General features: G+C 36.4%; 1 long non-coding RNA gene across 1 annotated transcript; it reads right to left on the minus strand.

Annotated features, from left to right (window-relative positions):
* Positions 1-5796: 5796 nt before the first annotated feature.
* Positions 5797-8104, minus strand: LOC120083458. The gene is made up of 3 exons (XR_005483426.1): positions 7667-8104; positions 7495-7567; positions 5797-6023 (listed from the first exon to the last, which is right to left on the minus strand). It is a non-coding gene; the product is annotated as an uncharacterized LOC120083458 (long non-coding RNA).
* Between the last annotated feature and the right edge of the window lie 336 nt (positions 8105-8440).

An 8440-nucleotide genomic window follows, 5' to 3' on the forward strand; every position in this document is an offset into this window, starting at 1 on the left:
TGGACCTATGGCTCGAAGCTCCAACGGTCAGTGAATAGTTGACTAAACTCTTTAGCCACGAGATCCACCATCTATTAACTGTCAGACACTCTACTAAAGACCAACAGCTGGACTCTTCTTACCACATATATATTTTTGTGTCCATCGGATATAACCAATCATGAGTACGATGACCTTTCACAGATACTCGTAAGTACAGCTGGGCCAAATTACCATATTTCCCCTGTAGTTACATCTCACTCTTTAAGTATCACTGATTCCTCTCATGAACAATATAACATAGTCCAACTATGAGTGAACACCTCTCGGACCAAGAGAAGGTATGTGGCACCACATTGTTCAAGCCTTGGAACCAACCCTTAAGGGAGCTATCTATCTACTTACTCTTGCCTCGGGGAAGGAGTGAATTCCATCTTGTGTAGTTGAGTTCCTAGCTCCAAAATCAGACGAATCCCTAAAATGGTAGTTTTGAATCGGCGACCTGGCCACTCGCACCCATACAAATCAAAAGACCGTCCTAAATGGCAGGAGTTCCCAACTCACTCAGGATTGAGGTCATGTTACCTATGGTCATTCTAGTGAAGTGAAGTCTTTGTCATGAAAAGTGTTATATAATGAGACATTAATACTTCGTGGTCAAGTCTTATATAAACTCTTTGTATAAGACGCCCCCGCTCGCATGTCCCTAACACGAATGATCAGGATCAGATCATCTGTGATAAGTCACAACACTTGTGACCATTCCACAAAGCGGACCGCATCTGCAACGTTTTCAGGATAAGGTTTCTCTCATATATCCATATACTACAGACCATTTTGGTTATCACTCAAGACATGATCCACTTGTATGTCACCACATATATGCTTGAGTTACATACAGATAACCAGGGATTTTAAGTTTATTGGTTTGTGGTAAAGCAAATAAAACATGCAACTGAGCAAAATACAAGATGTGAAGTAAAATATCATATATTATACAACACAAGTATTTGTACAAACTGTTTACAAACTATAGGACACGAGACTTTAGGGAATCAACCCCAACAATTTTGAGTTTCTGTTAAACCCCTATAGCGTTCAGGTTGTTGAATAACCCTCCCACTACATCGAGGCATACTCAACTCTTGAGATGGACGTGACAGGACAACAACAGTTGTTGATGGACCAGCTTGATCAACAACTCTTGTTGATTTTTCTGTAGCATCTTTGGTCATTTCTTGCAATATTAGTTTGCTGTGAGGTTGATGATTTTTTATATGATCTTCTTCCAAGAATGTAGCATTTGTCGATATAAATACTTTGTCTTATTTGGGATTATAGAACAGTCATTCTTTTGTTTCTTTAGGGTATCCTACAAAGAGGTATAACTTCGAATGTGTTTCCAGTTTCTTAGGATTTTGTACAAACACGTGTTGGACAACCTCATATACGAAAATGATGTAAACTGGCTTTGCGTCCTTTCCACAATTCATACGGTGTTTTTGAAACACTTTTTGATGAAACACTTTTTTAGGGAACAACGTTTAGAATATATACTACAGTCTGTACTGCATACCCCCGAAATGATTGGGGTAACTGAGCATAACTCATCATTGATCGGACCATGTCTAACAAGGTTCGATTTCTCTTTTCTGCAACACCGTCTTATTGTGGTGTTCCAGGTGCTGTGAGCTGGGATTGAATTCCATGATCTACTAGATAGTTCTAGATTTGTAAATCCATATACTCACCATCTCAATCAGATCAAAGTGTTTTAATTCTTTTACTTAACCAATTTTCTATCTCGGTCTTAAATTCTTTGAACTTTTTAAGAGTTTCAGACTTGTGTCTGATTAAGTAAATGTAACCATATCTCGAGTAATCATCAATAAAACAAACAAAATACTCATAGCCTCCTTGTGCTTTTACACTCATCGGATCACATAGTTCTGAATATATAAGTTCGAGAGACTCTTTGGCATGAAGACCTTTGTCAGAAAAAGATCTTTTTATCATTTTTTTCCTCAAGACATAATTCACATGGAGATAAAGAACTATCTTCTAACTGACTTAGATAACATTTTTTACTAATCTCTCAATCCTGTTGAGATTAATGTGACCAAGTCTGGGGTGCCAAAAATAGGCGTTAGGAGATATTTTTTTTTCTTTTATTTTGAGTCCCAGCCATTTTAAATATCTCTATATTTATAATGACCTTTGCTTTAGTTGGTTTTAATATGTACAAGTTATTTTTTAGCCTTGCAGAACAAATATGAATACCTCTTGAAAAAAACAAACACTTCATTAGATTCAAAAGATATTTTATACATATTTTCTAGCAGACAAGAAATGGAGATTAACTTTCTTTTCATCTTAGGTACATAATACACATTTCTAAGTAAGATAAAAGATTCTCCAAAAAATAGCTTGACATCGTCCACTGCATGAGCTGAAATGACTTCACCCGTTCCCACCTTGAAAGTCATTTCCTGTTGAAAAAGTTCTCTCCAAGAACTAGTTTCTTGTAGAAAAGTGCAAACATGATTAGCGGCGCGTGAATCTAATATCTGGGTTAGGTGAGTATTCTCCACTAAATCTGATTTACATTGTTTCACCTTTTCCGCTTTCTTTTCAACCAAATACTTTGGACAGTTACGTTTCCAGTGCCCATCCTCTCCACAATGGAAATACTTTTCTCTGGGAGTTTTGTTTTTGTTTTTGTTTTTCTTAGCAGTGGATTTCTCCCTTTACCCTTCTTCTTCATTTGTACTATTTTATCTTTTGAAGAAGAAGGAATAAACTTTCTGTTATCAGTGGGTCTTATACCAGATGATGACCCCTTAGAAACTTATTAGGTTTAGAAATAACATTAACTTCTTTTTCCTTAAGTTTCATCATAGACTGATATGTCTGTAATTCGTTCAACAACGTGGTCAGATTATAAATAATTTTGTTCATAACAACATTGGTTCTAAAAGGCAGATAACTCTTCGGGAGAGATTCCAATATCATACTTACTAGACTTATCTCATCAATCATTGCCCCACGAGCCTCAACAACATTAAAATAGACCATCATATCGAGAACATGTTCTTTAACGTTCGATCCATCTTTCATGTGAGTAATGTAGACATACTTAATGGCTTAATGTCAAACAGAGGATGACGGTTGCCCAAACATCTCCTAAAGCGACACCATTATCTCAAGAGCATGTTTCTTATTAAGTACATTATATATACTTGGTAAGGTGTAGGCCCGAGATCTTTCATTAGCCCTAACCCACCGATCATAGATGTCCCGAACATTTCGGTTCACCGTTGTATTGGGGGACATTCCTCCGTCAACATAAACCTCAAATCATCCATAACTAATATCGTATTGACGTTGGATTTCCAGTTTGAATATCCATCACAGTTAAACTTATCGGAAGCTAGCAGTTGTATAATTGAATACGACATTGCTAGAAAAATTTAAACAAATTCTATTAAACTTTATGCATCTAAATCCAATTTTAGCAAAATTAATAAAGTACCCAATAAATCTTCATTTATTTACAACGATACTTTAATGATTTAGAACAGTTGTTACCATGGGGCAGTCAACAATTCCTTCACTGAAGCAAGATAATTCTTGACCAAATACTATATCAGAATAACTCTTTACTCCTATAGTTCTTTTGGTTATCGTTTTTGGTCAAGATCTTTACTAACAATTAGTAATTCTTGTAAGTGTGACCCGCCATTTTTCAGATTTTATAGAACGGTATGAATATGCCCCTAAAATGGAAGACAATACCCAATACGGAACTATAATACCCTATTCAGTACTGAAGCTCGGGTTGTTCCGAATCCTATGTTACAACCCTCCGTGGGGATCGTCGTGGTTAACGACTAGCTAGTGTCGCCTAAAAACGATAACAGACGCAACATAGAAATCTCACAGTTCAAACTAATGGAGGAAACCGTAGGACAATGTTGACACATTTCCTTCACCCACTTACTACGAACTACTTCTCCCATTTACTTTGTTATTGACCCATGCAAACACTTTTCAAATGGAGTAGTCGCGATAAGAGCGACACGAAGCCGAGCATGGATTTCACGGTATGAACTCTTGAGGACGTGAGAGCAAATAACTATATATTGAATATATTGTTAATCCCCCACTAAAGTATTCTAAATATTTGGGTATTTATTTACTTAGGTTAAAAACGGCTAACTTTTAAATAACCTAAGTCTGTGTTATTTTTATCTAAATATAACATTTATATTTAGATATAACCCTACGATGTCTAAGCATTTTAAACCAGTTTTAAACTTCATACCGCTCATGCAAGCTCATAAAATCAGTTAACAACGCTCAATCTTTCGGTCATAATCCCCAGGTAGGAGGTATTACATAAACCGTTAACTTAAGTACTCCCAGCCTTAGACAGGTTTATGAACCGATTTAAGTTTGTAACCAAATTTTATAAGGTAACAATCTATTTTAACGGTCAAAACTAGTTGTTTAACCTAAGTGAGCATGTTGTGTCTCTTTATTATGGATTTTAAAGTCTAATTCAATTTTATAACAACTTACAAAAATTAGACATGCTATACATCCACAACATTCATCAAAGGCATTTAATATATTTATATTAAAAGAAACCCTATACATGCATACTATATATTATAACAATTTATAACATACTTTCAATGCATGTAACATGCTTTCTACAGTGGGATTTTAAATTTACATGGCATACTGTATGCATATACAAGATTTATTTAATTATAACATGCATCACATGCATAAACAATTAAACACATATTGATACAGTTTTTAGTTTTGGCATTTTTAAGTAAAGAAAAATCTATGTATTACAAAAAACAATAGACAGCTCCAAACCACTTCTTGATCACTTCGAACAGCTCCAAACTGGACCAAAAATTGCTTGAACCAAATGTGAACCACCTGAACCAGGCTAATCAAAACAATTTTTAAAATGAACCGGGCCAAGTTTGAAGAAAACTGGTTAAACCAGACAATCATCTTAAACCGGTTCAAGAATCTCACTTGGATTGAAATCTAGCTCAAACTTGATCTCTTGCTGCTAGTTGAGATCTCATTCAGAACTTGATCTCTCGTTGGCTCATTGAAATCTCGCTCCTTGCTTGAAATCTCGCTCGAACTTGATTCAAAATCTCATTTGAACAGAAATTTCATCTGAATCTTGCTCGAACTAGAAATCTCACTCAAACTCGATTCAAAATCTCGCTTAAACTCGAAATCTCACTCGAAATTCCAATAGAATCTCGCTCGAAATAGAAATCTCGCTTAAACTTGATTCAAAATCTTGCTCGAACTTGAAATCTCGCTCAAACTGGGTCTAATCTCGCTGGGAATCCAAACAGTAGCTGAAGAACCGAAAATTTGCAGCTCGACCTTCTTCACTTATTTCTTCAATTACATCCTAATTTCAACTTATAATGACTCCATATGAATTACAGACTCATAAACACATATTGAGGCCCATTAAGCAAGAGCCAATTACAAGAGAAACAATATAATTGAAAGGATTAAAATGCCAAAACACTTGGAAAAACCATATCAACATTCTTTTTCATGCAGTTCATGAATAAACACCCACCAAACTCAAATTAACAATAGTTAAGTGCTTAAATCATGCTTTGATACCAATTGAAGGAATGAAATATGTAACGACCCGACCCCCTAGGACTTAAGTTAGGCCATTACTAAATACATGCATGCATGAAACTTAAAACGACACTCTGTTATGGTGAAATAAATGCTAATTAAATAAGGTAAATTTAAAAGACTTTCCATTTAAATTCAAATATTAAAAATAACGGTAGGGTACCCATAAATCATAAATGATAATAAATAAATCTGAAAGCGATTCTTAATAGTAAGTTTTAAACATCAATACTGAAAGCTAAGCAAAACATAAAAAGAAGTCTAAATCTCATGAGTGGAAGCATGAAACTAGTCTCAGTGGCTCGATCATGAATTCCGCTTGTCCATCGCCGGTGCATCTTTACCTTTACTTGAAACAACATGAGAAATAATGAGTATAAAATACCTAGTAAGTAACCCCACTACTGGGGTCAGGTTAGGCATTTATGTCCCCTAGATGCCTATCTCTAGTGGAACATATAAATTGTCCTAGTCCTCATGAGACACATACATACATGAAAAAAAAAACTGATTTCTATCCTACTGTAGCTAAATATGCCCACTACCTCTGATGAATCCCGAAGAAAACACAAACTGGTAAATCTCGAAGGAGACACAAATTGGTAAATACCCGAAGGAGAACAAAAATCTGGTGAATCTCGAATGAGACACAATATCTAGTGAATCCCAAAGGAAACACAAACTGGTGGATCCCGAAGGAAACACAATAACTGGTGAATCCCGAAGGAGAAACAAACTGGTGAATCCCGAAGGAGACAGAATATCTGGTGAATCCCGAAAGAAACACAAATTGGTGAATCCTGAAGGAGACACAATATCTGGTGAATTCCGAATGAGACACAAACTGGTGGATTCCGAAGGAAACATAATAACTGGTGAATCCCGAAGGAAACACAAATTGGTGAATCCCGAAGGAAACAGAATAACTGGTGAATCCCAAAGGAAACACAAACTGATGAATCCTGAAGGAGACACAATATCTGGTGAATTCCGAAGGAGACACAAACTGGTGGATTCCGAAGGAAACATAATAACTAGTGAATCCCAAAGGAAACACAAATTGGTGAATCCCAAAGGAAACACAATAACTGGTGAATCCCAAAGGAAACACAAACTGGTGAATCCCGAAGGAAACAAAAACCTAGTGGGCATTCTAACTAATCAATAAAATCACTATCATATGCTTGACACCATAATTATCACAATGTGGCTCTATGACATACATATATGCTTTAACATCATGGCTCTACAACAAACACACATGCCTCAATATCCACAGATCACATACAACTTCATGGAATCAAATATCATTTCATGCTAGCATTCAAATATCTATGTGCACAAATACATCTTTCAGATCCTCAAGCAAGAACATACATCGGTTATACTAAACTATCATTTCATCATGATGTCATTCTACCATAACATTCATCCATCATTCTAGCATACATCCAGCGACTGGCCCATGGGCAGTTCCAATAGTAAGATTACTTATCTCGAAGTCAAATTCAGATATTAATCCAAGCTAATAATCTCCAACAAAATAAATCTTGAATTAAGTCCCCTAATACAAACATAATACTAAATTCCAGTCTTTTGGAATCAGGACCCAAACATACAAATTTAATCAAACGATCACCAAATAACTTACCCAAACGAAACTCGCAAGATTTGACTCTAAAATCTCCTCTTAACAGATTTTAAAACTCAATGGATGATAACTTAGAACCTTCAATATACTTAAAATTAAACCATTCTTTTAGTCTAATAATCAATAGGTGACCGACAACCAACAACAAGGATCACAACGCTTACCAAACTACTTGCCGAACAAACTCGAATCCGCTAGGCAACACGTTGCGCACTCTGAAGTACTCCAATCTTGGATCTAAATTCCAAATATAATCGGCATTAATAAAAAAGAAAACCAAAATTTAATGGGCAACCGAGAACCTTCTAAACCCTACCGCTCTTACCCAGAACTTACCAACACTAGCAGAAATCTGATGAATGACCACGAAGGAGGGTAGTGACCGGCGGAGATCGATGGCTGGGCTCGGCCGGTGGGTTGGACGAGCGGCTCGGCCTCAACCAAATAGGACTGGGTAGCGCCGAGTGGCTGCTGGAAGAAAAGGTGCGGCTGCTAGGCATGAAGGCAGTGGCAGGAGTTGAAGCTCGAAGTGGCGGCATCGTTCGGTTGGGCTTGCTTGTGCGTGAAGGCCGGCGCGACTCCAACAGGTCTGACCGACGACGGCGAATGAAGCTGGCGTGTGGCTGGGCTTCACGTCTGACCGACAGCACAATGAGGAGGCTTCGGCACCGACTGCTCATCGGCGTTAGGTTCAACGGAAAACGGTTGTTGGGTGTTCGACGACTAGGGTTTTCACAGGGGGGGTGCACGGTGTGGAAGAAGAAGAAGGGGTAGTTTTTGTTTTTATAAAAAATAAATAAATAAAATAATAATAAAACTTAAAAACTCTAAAAAAAGGAAAAATAAATAAACATTTATTTATTCCTTTGCTTATTTCCATTTTATTTTTACCAATTTCCTTTCTTTCCCAAAAAAAAAAAAAAGAAATTAAATTCTACCATTAATTTCGTAAATTGAATATTTTGTAAGGTCAAAAATTAAATCCCGCACTTACACTTGAACTCCAAAATTCCAAATAATTTCCTCCACTAACAAAATTATTGAAATTACATTAATACTAAAAAAAAAATACGAGGTGTTACAAAATATCATGCACCGGAAGACTACGAA

Source organism: Benincasa hispida, chromosome 8 (assembly GCF_009727055.1).
Source record: "Benincasa hispida cultivar B227 chromosome 8, ASM972705v1, whole genome shotgun sequence".
In the NCBI taxonomy this organism is placed as follows: Eukaryota; Viridiplantae; Streptophyta; class Magnoliopsida; order Cucurbitales; family Cucurbitaceae; genus Benincasa; species Benincasa hispida.